Genomic DNA, 17,084 nt, shown 5'->3' on the forward strand with positions numbered 1-17,084 from the left:
ACCTAAAAGGACAAACATGAACACATGCTGTAACAAGCAGTCTCAAGTCTGGATATTTCATACAGATGCCCAGTAAAGTACTCCAAGGACAAGGGTACATGCACTTTAACTAATACAGACGTGATTTGGGGCAGTATAAAAGCATAATGATAAAAGATAAAATTTAGCACAGAATAACACATGTATACATAAAATGGCATTACAGTATATTACACACCTCACCCCATTCCATTCTATTCCTTCTAAATATCCTGAAGTCCAACTAGGCATATGGTCACACAGAGGGTGTTTTAAGAGCATCAGTCTTTCACTGATGGCCTGGTCAGTCAGAACTGTGTATTTTCCAAAATGTTATTAAAGTATGCATTTTCTTCGTACGCTCTGTAACATGTTGCAGTGCCTCAACGCATTAGGAAGTAAGTGTAAGGCAGCTTGTTAGTGCGGTATAAATCACACACACAATTAACAATGTATTTATTTCAAGAGACGAGGCATGTCTTGGTTGCCAAAAAAGGCACAATGTTTCTTCCCGTAGGCAGGAAATAGCACCTGTTATTTATATTTGTGTTTGTGGTTAATATAGTGAAAATCTAGGCGAGAAGTAATGGAGCACTTTGCATATTGCTGAAGGTAATATATGATGCAAGCAAAGGGGGTTACAATAAGTGACAGGGCATGTCTTAACAATGGTGTTAGGATGTGAGGTAAGTAACACATGGAGCCTAGGTGACACTTTGGTACTGACTGAAGTGTAAGTTCCTCAGTTCCTTTCGCACGTTGGCATGATACAGGTTGGCACCAGAGTTGTGGCCCAGTAGGTAGGAGTGAGAAAATGCGTGTTTGCTATTGTTTCCTTGTGTGCCAGTTTCGTCTTGAGACTAGCAATGAACTGGATTCTAGAGGAACATTATGCACCTGAGCTCTAAAACTTTCCCTTGGCTACATTTTACACCTCCATACACAGTGGTTGATTCTGAAATGTTAACATTTGAAAACGTAATAATGAGGAATGCATCTGACTCAGAAGATAAGGAAGTGGAAACATTTAGAAACCTAAGTATGAACAGAAAGATCGCCAAACTTCAAAAAGATTATTCAACTACCACTAAAGAGTATGTTTACCCATATTTATAATCTGGCTACTACACAGAGCCAACCCATAATGAAAGCAGCAGGTGTATTGTCAAATACATCACATTTTCTAATACATCAAAATCTAGTGGGTCTAGTAATGACGAACCAGTGAACTCAGGTCTGTCAACCAGTGAATTTAATCAAGCAGGGAGAGATGCTTTGATGCCTTTTTCCCCCAGGAGAAGTCCCAGGAGCAGGAGACGGAATTATCGAACACAGGGTCCATGTGGCCATGCAACATGCAAACACAACAGCTCAATTACAGATATCCGTAGGATATGGCCACATTGACCTGAGCGGGGCACAATGCCAGTATTTTACACATTTTCACATAACTTGTCCCTGAATAAATTGTCATGTTTAATCATGGGTTTAAGCTTTGTATCATGCACACAGACTGCATTTTTCTTTCTCAATTGCCCATTGAATTGACAACATTATTTAGATCACTTAAACTCAAAGTTTGTTTGGCAACCTTTATCAGATAGTACAGGACTCCATGTCAAATCGAATTCTATACCTCCATCCACAATGTTTGATCCTGAAATATTAACATTTGAAAATGTAATGAGGACATTATTGTATTGCATTGTTTATTTGTGTATTGCAGCAAGCCAGGTAGCATCAGGGCACTCATAGAAAACATACAGCATATAACATAAATACACACTAAACCACAAAACTTCGAAATCTCTTACTACAGCTATTAAGCTAGTCAAACAAAAAATCAATGGAAAAACATTTAAACTAAAAACAAAATAACTATAACAGATAAACAACACAGCCAAAATCGAGAAAAGCAGGAGCAGTGATAAAGGGTTAACTTCCACACTTAAAAATAAGAGTTTGGATATTCAAAAATAACACCACTCTAAATGAAAGGAGCTATCCTGCACACAAATTGATTTATCTGATAAGGAATAATCCAATACAATTCCCAGATTAGAGTCACGTGGCATATTTCTCAGCTCTTGCAAATGCTCAAAAACACAGGAAGGTTACTTTTGCCACGACCCACAATAATACAATCACTGTTGTTAGAAAGGAACCACTCATTAATCAGTACCCTCTGTAAGACTTTTATACTGTCTGGTTGTGTATTCCCATTCCCAACGTTAGGGTGTAGCCAAGCTGACATTTTATTTCTCAAGACTTCTCTTGTTTCTTTCTTTATGGACGTCTCCACATTAGTAATAACAAAATCGCTTTTGGGACATAACCAGATGAACAGCCCGCCACAATTGACTGAGTTGATGACAATGATACCTGCAATGGGGATACAAAGTAACTTAGCTCACCATATTCTGTTTTATTTCCAGCCTCAATTCTACTTCCTACTACTGTTGAAATAGTTTGACTGTGTTTTTTTTTCTGCTATAATCTGAGGCGTCTGAACCCCCCACCCCCTGATTAATGGTTTCCAACCACTGCCAAAACTTTTTTAAAATAGTCAGTTGATTGAGCTTGGCTATAATATGATCTTTCATAGGTTGCCAGTCAAAGGAGTTAAAAGTGTCTTTCAGATCTGGATATGGGACCTTCCAACTGAAACTTACTTGACAGATTTGATCTGAAGGACACAATGGAACATTTTCATTCATAGACATTGATGTCTGTGTCAAAGAGCTGTTGGTTGTGGTTACAACTGATGACAGTGTTTCAGACTGTGTTATTATGTGTTGATGCAAGCTTGACTGTTTGAACTATTATAGCTGTAGTATCTATAGATCCTTCAAAAAGAGAATTATTTGAAGTTGATTCTTATCAGTTTCACCAACATTCTCGGGCTTCAATCCCATTTTCCTCAGAAGCTTCATTGCTGCTTTTTCAGTGGCTATATTTACCATTGACTCCTGGGAGGCTTTCAAACATAGTTTTTAAGAGACTGCAGGTAAATTACGAAACATTCCATCTTCCTCCTCATCCATCGCTACAACTCTCGACTCTCTTAGTCTTTGGCTTCTTCTAGGACTCCTCACAAGAACCTCCGAGAGATGACTTTCACTAGGTGGTGAGGGGGTGAGTGAGTGATTACGAACAACAGCATGCTCAGATGGAGACTTACAACTGAATCTAAGATCTTGAGGATAACATCCCTGCATGGGAGAGCTTCCGATCTTAGGCTGATAGGAAGACTTGGGGGGTCATTACGAGGTAGGGGGTAACCATGCTGCTATTAGCAGCATGGCTACCCCCTTACCGGGTACCAGGTTCCTTGAATGAGGAATTACCGGACCATTCCGACCTTGGTGGGCCCGGTAATTCCTCATTCAAGGAACCCATCCCCATTCCAGCCCCCATAGGGCTCAATGGGAAAGGGGAGGGTGCTAACAACGGGCCCGTTAATAACGGGCCTGTTGTTAGCACCCTGGTCTGCTCGCAGGACCCGCTAAGGATGCCCGGTTTTACCGGCAGCCTTAGCGGGTCCCGCGAGCAGAACTCATAATAAGGCGTTAAGGGGTTGACAGCCCCAGCACCGTTACCGGTGCTGTTAACCCCTTACTGCCTACCTCGGAATGACCCCCTTGGTGTCTGAACGTATTTCTCCTTTGTACATATTATGAGAACTTCCTATTCACATCAATTGCGCAAGTGTACTTGTAGAGGACAACTTTATTCGCTGGACCTTGTGATAGGCATATTCTTGAAAACAGTCAAAGATGTACGTCTCAGATAAAGCACTGTGCAAAACACATACTCTCATCCACTGACTGCAACCATAGGTATAGAGGTTTTCAACTGTATACTAAGCTAAATCTCAGAAAACACCTAATACAGCATGTAACAAGTGCTTAACTCATTTGGCATGCCATCTGCCTAAACCAGTTGATACCTTGCATTAACTTGCTACTCCCAGCTTCGTATCTCATATCTAGCCTCGACTGCAGTGCCATGCATGATTGCTGGAGAAAGGACAGCTCACTGGGTGAAACAGAGGGATAAAACGAGACCGCAGAGCAGAAAGAAGGATTCCCTACTGACCGCCATGGCCCAAGAAGCAGTGGTTAGAAACCGCCAGGTAGCAACTTCTGACAACTGCACTGCGGGCGCGCACATCACCAATGCACGTGTTCACCCCTGTCAGCCTATGCTGTGTTTGATTTAGAAGATAAACAACCCTATTATAAGAGTAATGTATCTAAAGAAGAGAAACAAGCTTTACAAACACTCAAGAAGAAACGAGAACTCATGATCAAACCTGCAGATAAAGGCGGATGCATCATGGTTATGGACACATTGAAGTATGATGATGAAATCACAAGACTACTCAGTGTCAAACAATTCTACTGAAAAAAGCCACAATACCACATCTTCAATAACTACTCTTATAAATGTGATGGCCATGAGAGCCTTTAATACAGGCATCATCATTGATAGAGAAAGGCCTTTCTTTTAAAACAAAATCCTGTGACTCCGACTATATATTACTTACAAAGGTGCATACAAACATTCCCAATCCCCCAAGCAGACCAATTATTTCTAACCTGAACTCAATTCTCGAAGAACTCAAAATTTGTTCAGATCTATTTTTGAAACAGATAGTAGAGAAAAAACTCAGGGCCTGATTCACAGAACGTGTTCCTATGGAATTGCGCCATTATAAAACACTTCCATGAATATGGCCCTCAGTTTTGTGCAAGATATTATGCACATGATTCGAATAATTGAGAACCTACCATTTCATGTTAACACCCACTTAATTGCCACCATAGATATGGAGGCATTATATACTAATATTGCTCAAGCAGAGTCTCTGAATGTACTTAGAACAGCATTAGACACTCGGACAAGACCACACAGAACACCTTCTGGATTCCCAATTAAACTTGCTGAATTATTCCTAACTACAAATATTTTTATTTAAAGACCAATATTTTTGACAAATTAAGGGTGCAAGTATTGGCTCAACATGTGCCCCTAACGTTGCCAATGCATACATGGAAGATTATGAGGAGCAATTTGTGAACAACGAACTCAATCCCTTTCAGAACTGTATATTGAAGTGGCAACGTTATATAGATGGAAATAACAACAGGGTCAATTGGGCTTAGAAAACTGGGAGTGCAAATGCCTTCCCAAACCGTAGGGGCATAATGGTTCACCAAAGATGGTTCATTGGGGAAATATTGATCTGCTTGCAGGTGAAGGCAAGGAGACAGGGTGATTGTGGTGATTTAGGGAGTAGTCCTAGGTATGGGACACAAGATGGTGAGCTGTACTAGCCTTCTGGGGAGGACCCTGAACCCGGCCAGGAGGGGTGGCCTGTCCCTAGACAGCGGATGGTGAAACCGCTGTCTGGGAGAGAAAAAGAGGAGAGGTTGGCTCCAACTCCCTACATGTGGGTTGGCTATGTACCACATGCAGTTCTATCCCCAGCAGCCTAAGAGGTGGAGAAGGGGCAACCAACAGTATTGTAAATGAGTGTGAGATGGGAATTAGATCTCGTAATCTTGAACCAAAAGGCTTTGGTTAACGTGTGTGGGCTAGAGGCATCGGGAATTGTGGCTACATTTTATTCATCCTGATGGCTCAGTGCTCTTTCCATGTGAGTGGTTGCCCAGCCGGTGGAATATAAAATCTAAAAAAACAACAACATGGATGGAAGTTCGTCGAGTTGGTCTTTAAAGGCACACAGCCCACTGGATGTGAGGTCTGCTGAGGAACCCTTGTTTTCTGGGTTCCTAAATTGTTTTGATGATAGCCCACTGTTGATATTGGGGATATCGTGTGGTGTTGTGGAGGAGCCACAACAGGTCTGGTCGACCGGTTTCGATGGTTCTTCTAGTGGTTGAAGACCATCTTCTTCAGGACAAAAAAAGGAGGTTTCATGTGTTAAACAATAACATCTTCCAGCTGTCCTCGAAGTGGGGCAGCTTAAGCGGGCTGCATGGGATCCTGGATAGGAGACACAAAGAACGTTGCAAGAGGGCCATGAGTAAACCTCAAGTTGCAATGTTGCAGAATGGTGCATCTAGTAGCTGCTCACAATCAAGTTGAAATGCTAATTAATAGATGTTGCAGAATGGTGCATCTAGTAGCTGCTCACAATCAAGTTGAAATGCTAATTAATAGCTATGTGAAAACTGACTGGCTATTTAATGAGCCATGCCACTTAATCTGTGGCTGAAATTTAGACAAGGGCCCCCTGGGGAAGGCTGGGAAGGGGGAGAGAGAAGAAGGCTCCAGGAAGGCTGGGCAGTGTGAGGAAGGACCCGTGTGGGTCATTCCCTGTGGGCCGTGTGTGTGGGCTAGCCTTGTTACACGGTGGCTCAAAAAGAAGAAAAGAAATAAAGAATTGAAAAGGAGAGAAACTGCCTACCTGGATGCTCACCAGGGCATTTCAGGATGAAGGCAAAGGTTCTGCAGGTCCGGGCCTGTTGAGATGAAAAGCAGCATGAAAAACATCTGCTTCTACATTTAGAGGACATCTGTCCTGGAGAGAAACAAAATGCAGGGTGGAAAGCTCCTATCTTGCTGGCTGATGCGGGCGGGAAGCTGCAGCCTGCTCACTGTGAAACACCGGTAGCGTTGTGAGCGGCTGCCGCAGTTAGCTATCTTCCGCGTGTGACGCACGGAAGGGGGCGTGGCTGGGCCCTGCCTCGAAGGTGCAGCCAATCGGATGGCGCCAAGTAGAGGGTATGCCAGGCGTGGCTCCAATCCAGTCGCATACAGGCATGGGTGTGTGTGCGCTGGATAGGGGGGTGTGGCAAGGCCTGCGGGGTAGGAGGGAGACCATAGCAAAGGCTGGGAGCAGCTAGGGGAATGGAGTGTGGAGCTCTGCTGCCTGTGAGGAGGCAGAGATAACATGAACAAATGATGATCAGAGGGCTGTTGGCCTGCAGCTTGAAAGATTCGAAAAAACACTGAGTAGTCCATGTAGAGCCAGAGCAGTAGTGCAACAGTGGACAGTCCAACAGGCGGAGGATGCAAGGATGCTGAAAGGATGCAGCACTAAAAGAATCGAAAAATGCCAAAGATGGTGCAAAACACAATGTACAAAAGAGAGAGTGACAAAAGAGCTTGGAGGGAATTTCTTTTAAAGCAAAAGGAGAGGAAAAAACAGAGGGGAAAAAACCTTTTTTGCAAGGAATTGCAAAACATTGTTGCACAGAGTAGCAAAAAGCAAAAATAAATTTCAAACAGAGAGGAGAGGAAAAAGGCAAGGAAGAAGGTAGGAAAAAAGGAAGAGATATTGCAACTGTGTGCACAGAAACATCAACAGACAGTGGGCCTCATTCCGAGGTGGGCACAAAGGGATACTGGGCACCGTTAAGGACATCGGTGCCGGTAATTCCTTTGCACCCTATTCTGAGGTCCCTTAGCGGGTCCCACAATGGGCACCTGGTTTTACCAGGCCCCCTTAGCGGGAGCCGCTAAGGAACCAGAGAGCTAATAACGGTACCGCAAATTGCGGTACGCTATTAGCTATTTCCCCATTCCCATTGAGCTCTATGGGGGCTCAAATGGGAATGGGGAATGGATATTTCAATGGGGACTTTCCGGTCCCATCAGGGTCGGAATGGACCGGTAAGTCCCCATTGAACCAGGTCGGACCCGGACCCGGTATGGGAGGTAGTCATGGCGCAAATAGCTACCTCCATACTCGGGATGAGGCCCAGTGTCTTTGCAGTACGGTGCATCAGTGTGCCAGAAGCAGGCAGTTGATTGAAGCTGGCAGGTATAGTGTGGTTGAGCTTCAGTGTTGTAGGACTGCAAGCTCCTGCCACTGTATGGCCTCGTTCAGGCCTTTCTTGCATGTGTGAAGACGGAAAATCCACTTCTGTTCTTGAGTGAAGAGCGAAGCATGGTCATTCCCTCCTCGTTTGGGGCGCTTGATCTTCTCCAAGATGGTCCATTGGAAAGTCTCGGCTGTGTCCCTCTGCCAGGAAATGTGGGACCATGGGTGCTGACAGTTTTTTGGTCCGAATGTATGATCTGTGTTCAATCATACATTTCTTGACTTCACGGGCGGTCATACTGATGTAGCGCAGATTGCACAGACAAGTGATCATATAAACCACTCCTCTGGTGTTACAATTAATGAAATATGTTTGGAGCCAAGGTGTCGTCCAACCTATGTCCACAGTGGTGCTGCAAGAAGTTTGTTTGCACATAGAGTATAGCCCACTGGGACTGTGTCCCACTGGATGGTTCAGGTTCCATAGGGTACCGTGCGTGTCTGATGTGTTGACCAGTGCATCTCTCAGGTTGCATCTTCTCTTGAGTGCAAACCGTGGTGACAGTATTGTAGATGTGCCAGTGTTGAGGATGGGCCATAAGGAATTGATCTCCTTTTTGATTCTGTTGAGCAGTGGGGAATAGCTGAGTACTGCCGTGATGGTTTTGTCCTCTTTCTTTTTTGCGTGTTGTTTCAGCGTGCAAGGACGTGGGCTGTGTCTAGCCCTTTTGCATGTGTTATGAACAATCCTATGTCGGTAGCCACGTTGTATAAGTTTGTTTTTGAGAATTTTGACCTGAGCAGTGTAGTGTTCTGTCCTGCTGCATAGGCGGCGGTAGCGCAAAAATTGTCAGAACGCTAAGTTGTCCTTAAGGGATGTTGGATGATAACTGGAGTATGTGAGCAAAGAATTCTTGTCGGTGTCTTTGCGATAGACTTTGAAGGTGAGCCCTCCTTCTGACGCCATGATTGCAAGGTCAAGAAAGTTGGTGTGTCTTCTATCTTTCTCCATAGTGAATTGGAGGTGGATGTTCTGTGTGTTGATACATTTGTGGAATGCCATGAGTTCTTCATTGGATCCTCTAAAGATGACGAAGATGTCGTCTATATAGCCTTAAATGCCAAGTTTGTGACGAGTTAGTCAAAAGGGAGATGTATTCAAAATAGGAATAATCGGTAAGTCAAACCTTTATATGTCATAGACACAGTGTTATTTGAATACAAATAGTCTCAGCTAAATTAATCAAAATTGTTTTATTCACAATTTTGTTGAATTCAGACTTGTTATTTGTCACATAGAATAAGTTGCATTTAGATAGATCACATAGAGTACATTTTAAACACAATATTGTTGACTTTGGACAGAATACTGAGCTACAATTAGTAATGCCATTGCTCTTGAAAATGCCCAATTAGTAATGCCACTTCTCTTGAAAATGCCAACACGTGTTTCAACCTGTAAGGGCATCCTCAGGGCGTGAACATATAAAGTTCCAACTTAAACTGAAATCTTTAAGTATGTAGCTTGTTATCAGCTACTCTATAGTGGCCAAGAAACCGGAGGAGGGAGAGAGAACAGAGACAAAAAACACACACCGAAGGGAGAAAAAATAAATAAATAAAAATCATCAAATGTGAATGAACATCGGTAGCTAGGCGCTTACATGGTTATACATACATCATATAACAAGTGACCAGTTTGTCCAAAGGTATGTATGCAAATAATATTGTGAACACTATTCTGGTCAGTTAAAGTACTAAACAGAAAACAAACGTGTCACACCTACAGTAACACTGGTTACATCGGATGCAGACTCAGAACCAGAAACCACTGACAACTCAAGTGATCAAGAACAGATACCTACAGCTTAATCATCCCGACACCACAGAAGAGGATTTCTTGCAAAAATCAAGAGGTACAAGAAGGGCAACCAAACCACCTATAACTCTCAAAATAAACAAGTACGTTTCCAGAAAAATGGCCCTTTAGGACTCAAAATCAAATCTACTCCAACAACTTCAGGGGAGGGAGAGGAGGAGGAGCAAGGAGGAGAGGATGGGAGAGATAAAAACAAAAGATTTACCAGATCATGCCTCAAGAATGCCAAGCTGAAACCAATAATAAAAACTTAGTCATCAACTTGCCTGATAAACACCTCTCACAACTACAATTATCAGTGCTTAACTATGGCCTCTCCTTTGCACTCAGTGCAACATCCGACATGACAGAAGTCCAAATTGATCTTCACAAATTCACCAGAAAACTCAAATTGAAAAAATTCTTCCACAACAAAGCAGAAACCTACAGACCACCAGCACAACTTCCACCGATCAGTTCCAAAAGTATACAAGAAATGGAGAATATCCACTTACTTTCCAGCTTATTGGGAGAAGAATCCAAAACCCTTATCGATATACAAAAGGAACTTGGGATTCAACAACGAAATATGGACATCAAAGAACACAGAAATCGATCAAAATGTATGCCACCAATCTGTAGAGACAATGTTATTGAAACTTTTTACAAAACCAATACCAAGGAAATTCATAAACATGTTGATGGCCTCCAATCAAGCTGTAGCGGTAAAAATCACAACCTGACTAAAATGGAACGCCACGCACTACAAGAAATATGCAAAGACAGTTCAATCGTCATCAAGGAAGCTGATAAAGGGGGCAATATTGTCATCCTCAATAAAACGGACTATATAAAAATGGCAGTGGAACACCTATCAACCCCAGGATGTTATGAAAAACGTACCACTAATCCTACAGCTAGCACTTTGCAGGACCTACAATCAATGTTGCAATATTGGTACAACCAGGGCTTATTATCTGATGACGAAAAGGCTTTCCTAATGGTATCAAAACCACTTATGCCGACCATTTATTTCCTGCCTAAGGTTCACAAGTCTTTCCTGGAACTTTCACCGGTCAGACCAATAATGAGTTGTCAAGGAGGGGCTACTGAAGCACTAGCAGATTATATTGATGGTAGCATCAAACACCTAGTACCTGGAATACCAGCGTACCTAAAAGATACTACGCATACTCTACAAATTCTTAAAGAGGTTATTTGGAAACCTACATACACTTGGGTAACTTTAGATGTGGCAGCACTATACACATCTATCCCCCACAAACTAGCTTTGGAAACAATGGACTTTAGTTTTAGAACCTTTTCAGCCTCCAACTATACACATGTCCAAATGGTTAAAAGTTTCCTAGAATTCACCTTAACACACAATCAGTTTCTCTTCAATGGAGATTACTACTCTCAAATTAAAGGCACAGCCATGGGGGCAAAATATGCGCCCCCATTGGCTAACCTGTTCATGGCCTTCTTTGAAGACAAATATATCTTTCACAATAACCCTTTTAAACATCATATCATCACCTGGAGAAGTAATATTGATGATGTTTTAGCCATTTGGGAAGGCAGCAAAGACGAGTTTGAGGCATTTATGCTCTATTTGAATAAAAACACTTTTGATATTCAATTCACAGGACATATGGATGCAGCTGAAATCATGTTTTTGGATCTAAAAATTAGTAATTAGTATTGTTTCTGCAACAATCCAAACTTGCACTTACAGAAAGGCTACTGCAGTGAATTCTATTCTCCATGCTAACAGCAGCCACAGACGTAGTGTCATTCTTAACATACCGAGAGGTGAGTTCCTCAGATCCAAAAGAAATTGCAGCCAAGTAGATATTTTTAAAGCATAATGTAAGTCAATTGGATACAGATTTCAGGAAAGAGGATACTCCAGAAATCTAATCAGGTGAACCACAGAATCTGTGAAAAAGGTCGAAAGGTCTAAGCTATTGGAAGAAAAGACAAAATCGAACAAAGCCACATATCCTACACATGTTAACTTCATCACTAAATTTTCAAGTGACAACACATTTTTATACTATATTTTACAAAAACACTGGCATATTCTGCACCTATGTCCAGATCTTGCAAACCTATCTGTCTGAACGACCCAACATCATCTTTACAAAGGCTACTACCTTGAGGAATATTTTGAGTCCCTCCTTTCTTAAACCTGAACCAATTAGATAGGACAACTGGCTAACTACAAGTACCAAACCAGAAGGATTTTTCAAATGTGCGTCATGTAAATTCTGTCAGTATGCCTTATCACCAACCAAGATTTTCAGTTGTCATGGAGGACTTAAAATCAAAATAAAAGATTTTATTAACTGTCGCTCAAAATATGTTATATATGGTATCCAATGTGTCTGTCAGAAAATATATATTGGAAGTACCATCCGTGAAGTTCGTTTCCGTATTCGAGAACACCTGAATAACCTTAGCAGTCAAGACATCAGATTACCATTGGCTTCCCATTGGCAGAAACATCACCAAATAGACAACGCCAAAGACAACAAATACATTGGACTTAAACAAATCAAACAACACCAGAGAGGTGGTAACAGAGAGCTATTGCTGCGACAACAAGAAGCGAAAATGATATGTAAATTACGTTGTCTCACACTCGGTTTAAACCAAGAACATGCGTTGAATGTCTTTTAATAAATTATTATATAATGTATATGAGGAAGGTTCTGCCTGAAATACAGGAGGACTGTGTTCAAGACTGACCGACTGAGGTAAGTATCCTTCCTCCACCCCGTATGCTTTCAGTACCTCTGGCGTCCTCTCCTCACCTTGTGGTAGAATTAGGCATGTCTTTTTATAAATTATTATATGATGTATATGAGGAAGGTTCTGCCTGAAATACAGGAGGACTGGGTTCAAGACTGACCGACTGGGGTAAGTATCCTTCCTCCACCCCGTATGCTTTTAGTACCTCTGGCGTCCTCTCCTCACCTTGTGGTAGAATTAGGCATGCTCTCCGTCCTGCCTTCTTTGCAGGGGCGCGTTGTCTTTCATGGGTGAGTGCGGTCCAGTTACTTCACTGACGCCGGCCCATTTGATATTGTTCAGGTAGGTCTTATTGCTGTTCTTTAGTTTTGTTGCTATCCTGCATGCCTTTCATTGTTTAAAATGTCTCTTTTTTCTCCCTTAGGTTTGCGGAGCTTCAGCGCGGCCAACTGGCTTGCTTGAGCCCCGCTGGTAAATGATGGCACATTAAGAGCGCTATGATGCGGTATGTAAGCGCTATGCGCAGCGCTGCAAAGTCTTGTCTTTGCTAACCTGTGTTTTCCTTCCTTGTAGGTCGCGGTGTTCTTCAGCGCGAGTGGAATGTCCGGAGTGGTGCCAGCCGAGAGGCGACCAGCCAGGTAAGCCTTTTGAGCAGTTCGTAATTTGTAAATGTCTCTACAGCTTTCTTTAATGTTGCCTCTATCTTCCTCTTTCAGGTCATTCTGTCCGGGAGGCGTACAGATTCGAGGAAGCTGTTCTGAGTAGCTGCGAGAGTTTAAAGATGAAGACTGCAGGTAAGATGCTGCTGCTAATGATGTTCCTTTTCTCTCCTTGCAGGTTTTGCTTCTCCGAGGTTCGAGGGAATAGCTGGTCATGGTGAGCGTCACGTTGCAAGCTGCAAAGTAACACAAAGCATGTTCTGCAGTCAGGGTGTGGTTTATATAGCCCATGTAAAGTAGTACCAGGGAAAGTAGTTCCAGGCTTGCAACACCCAAAACACTAGACCGCATAGCTTGGTTCTTATGAACCAAGCTATGTGGATGCCTCCATGTTGGCTGACAATACAATAAAGTAGTTCCCAAGCACATTGTTGTTCATGGTGTATGAGCCTGGCGCCATAGGCGCCAAGACTGGCCCCATGAGGGCTTTTGAAGAGGATACCAGGCTCTAGAGGCCCGAGTCCTGACTCCACCTGGCCAATGGGTTTGCTAGAGGGGGTTTTGGGCAAGGGTCGTGACAATTGGTTAATAGATAGCAATGATTGTTTGTATATTAGCAGGAATTACCTTTGCCAATCCTGAGACTGATACTGCGCTTATCATAAGCATATATACCGTAAGCACTAATGCCACAAGATACACCATAACGATAATACAGCTCAATAACCAGGGCCACCCCTGTAGGAGCGTATATTCTTCACCATTCCAAGCACGATCACTTGCTCTAAAGTATGCAACCAAACCAGAGAGAAGATGTCTGTCTGGAGGACTGGGTAGGGTATTCCCGTTACAACCCATTCGTCTGTGGACTAAAATCCAATCAAGTGCTACACTACTAGATGCAAAGCATTACATGGATCAGGGACTTAACAGTCATCTCTCCAGTAACCAATCAGATTTGAGACTCGTATAAGTATTATATTGATATAAATGTAATCGTCACATAGACACACCAAATTATTTAAGTTAGTTCAATCTGCTACGTAGAACGGCAATTTAACTTTCTTACAAGAAACAACCTGGTTGTGACCGTGCATGTTAGAATTAAACAGCATTCACCGATTGAGAGGACTTGTCTATTCCCATTTCCAGAATCAAGCCGGTAACCAAGCAACGGGGGTCACGTGAACTTGACACCTGACCAGGAAACCAGGTCGGCTACCATAGTAACGAATATCTACTGCAGATGCACTCGGCCACCATGAACACATTCGCCGTTGTGCGTGCATCTATTCAGGACCCTGGCAGTAAGACCATTTGACACTAATTCTAAATCAGCTAACTGAGCATGCAGAGAAATGTAATGACACGTTATCGCATTTAAACTACCTCCTTAGATTACGGGCACTATTCCAAAAAGAAATTTGAACATTTCTGCTAAACTGCTACAGTGGCACGCAACGTTATTACCTTGCACGGCGAAACGTGACTAAGGTAAAATTCGCAGTCGATATATATCAAGTAACAGCATTACTTTTATTCAAAACCACAGAAAAATAGGATCATATGTAGTAAGTATTGCATTATGTGCTTACGTTAGTCCAGTTTATGAATATGCAAGACACTGCAACAGTAAAAAGTGCCTTACACCCAGATATGATGAATCAATCCTCGCCCATGTACCACATTGGCCTATCAAATTAGATAAAGCATTGCATCAGAGGTCAAGAATTATGGATGTTCATATTTCAAGCCTACTTGCGACGGGAAGAATCTTTTTCATTTATTACAGCAGCCTAATGATTCGAAGTTTGTTTTCTGTTTAGTACTTTAACTGACCAGAATAGTGTTCACAATATTATTTGCATACATACCTTTGGACAAACCGGTCACTTGTTATATGATGTATGTATAACCATGTAAGCGCCTAGCTACCGATGTTCATTCAAATCTGATGATTTTTATTTATTTATTTTTTCTCTCTTCTGTGTCTGTTTTTTGTCTCTGTTCTCTCTCCCTCCTCGGGTTTTTTGGCCACTATATAGTAGCCGATAACAAGCTACACACTTAAAGATTTCAGTTTACCTGTTGGAACTTTATGTGTTCATGCCCTGAGGACAACCTTATAGGTTGAAACACGTGTTGGCATTTTCAAGAGCAGTGGCATTACTAATTGGGCCTTTTCAAGAGCAATGGCATTACTAATTTTAACTCAGTATTATGTCCAAAGTCAAGAATATTGTGTTAAAAATGTACTCTATGTGATCTATCTATATGCAACTTATTCTATGTGACCAATAGCAAGTCTGAATTCAACAAAATTGTGAATAAAACAATTTTGATGAATTCAGCTGAGACTATTTGTATTCAATTAACACTGTGTCTATGACATATAAAGGTTTGACTTACCGATTATTCCTATTTTGAATATATCTCCCTTTTGACTAACTCGTCACAAACTTGGCATTTTAAGTTGATAGAAGCGCAGCCTGTGTGGTTAGCACCCCATAGGTCTTGTTCTATATTCATGTGATGGTGGAATATCACCTTACCAACCACACAACTGCAGCTATTGCTCCATTTATAGTAGCCTCAACACCAATTTCCTTAGACATGCGCATTCCTAGAACGGGTCTTTGCTTCCACAAAACCCAGTCGTCTATATAGCGACACCTAATGAGCAGATTGTCACGGAATGGATTGGTTGGTGGATATATGCACTTGAGCTCGAAGGAGTTGACGTACAGATTGGCCAGGCTGGGTGTGAAGGTGGCCCCCATGGCAGTGCCTGAATGCAGTACCTTGTCTATATTTCAGCCACACATTGTGTGGCATGGCTCATTAAATAGCCAGTCAGTTTTCACATAGCTTTTAATTAGCATTTCAACTTGATTGTGAGCAGCTACTAGATGCACCACTCTGCAACATTGCAACTTGAGGTTTATTCATGGCCCTCTTGCAATGTTCTTTGTGTCTCCTATCCAGGATCCCATGCAGCCTGCTCTAGCTGCCCCACCTCAAAGACAGCTGGAAGATGTTATTGTTTAACATATGAAACCTCCTTTTTTTGTCCTGAACAAGATGGTCCACAATCACTAGAAAAACCATTGAAACCGGTCGACCAGACCTGTAGTGGCTCCTCCACAACACCACACAATATCCCCAATATCAACAGTGGGCTATCATCAAAACAAGTTAGGAACCCAGAAAACACGGGTTCCTCAGCACACCCCACATCCAGTGGGCTGTGGGCCATTAAAGCCCAACTCGACAAACTTCCATCCATGTTGTTGTTTTTTTAGATTTTATTTTCCACCGACTCGGCACATGGAAAGAGCACTGAGCCATCAGGGTGAATAAAATGTAGCCACAAATTCCTGATGCCTCTAGCCCACACATGTTAACCAAAGCTTTTTGGTTCAAGATTACGAGATCTAATTCCCATCTCGCACTCATTTAAAATACTCTTGGTTGCCCCTTCTCCACCTCTTAGGCTGCTGGGGATAGAACTGCATGTGGTACATAGCCAACCCACATGTACGGAGTTATAGCCAGCCTCTCCTCTTTTTCCCTCCCAGAGAGGCATTTCACCATCCGCTGTCTAGGGACAGGCCACCCCTCCCGGCCGGGTTTGGGTGCCTCCCCAGAGGGCTAGTACAGCTCACCATCTTATGTCCCATACCTAGGACTACTCTCTAAATCACAACAATCACCCTGTCTCCTTGCCTTCACCTGCAAGCAGATCCATATTTCCCTAATGAACCGTCTTTTGTGTACCAACGTATATAGATGACATATTTGTAATCTGGATTCATACTGTTCAGCAACTTAAACACGTATATAGTTACGAGATCAAAATCCAAATATAAAACTAACTATCCAGTGTCAAAAGAACCATATCAATGTTTAGATCTGCTTACGAAAGATGAACGAGGAACTCTGATAACTGATCTAAACATCAAGCCCACAGACAGAAAGATTTTATTGCACTTTGAAA

This window comes from Ambystoma mexicanum, chromosome 5q (assembly GCF_040938575.1).
Source record: "Ambystoma mexicanum isolate Mex_15411 chromosome 5q, UKY_AmexF1_1, whole genome shotgun sequence".
In the NCBI taxonomy this organism is placed as follows: domain Eukaryota; kingdom Metazoa; phylum Chordata; class Amphibia; order Caudata; family Ambystomatidae; genus Ambystoma; species Ambystoma mexicanum.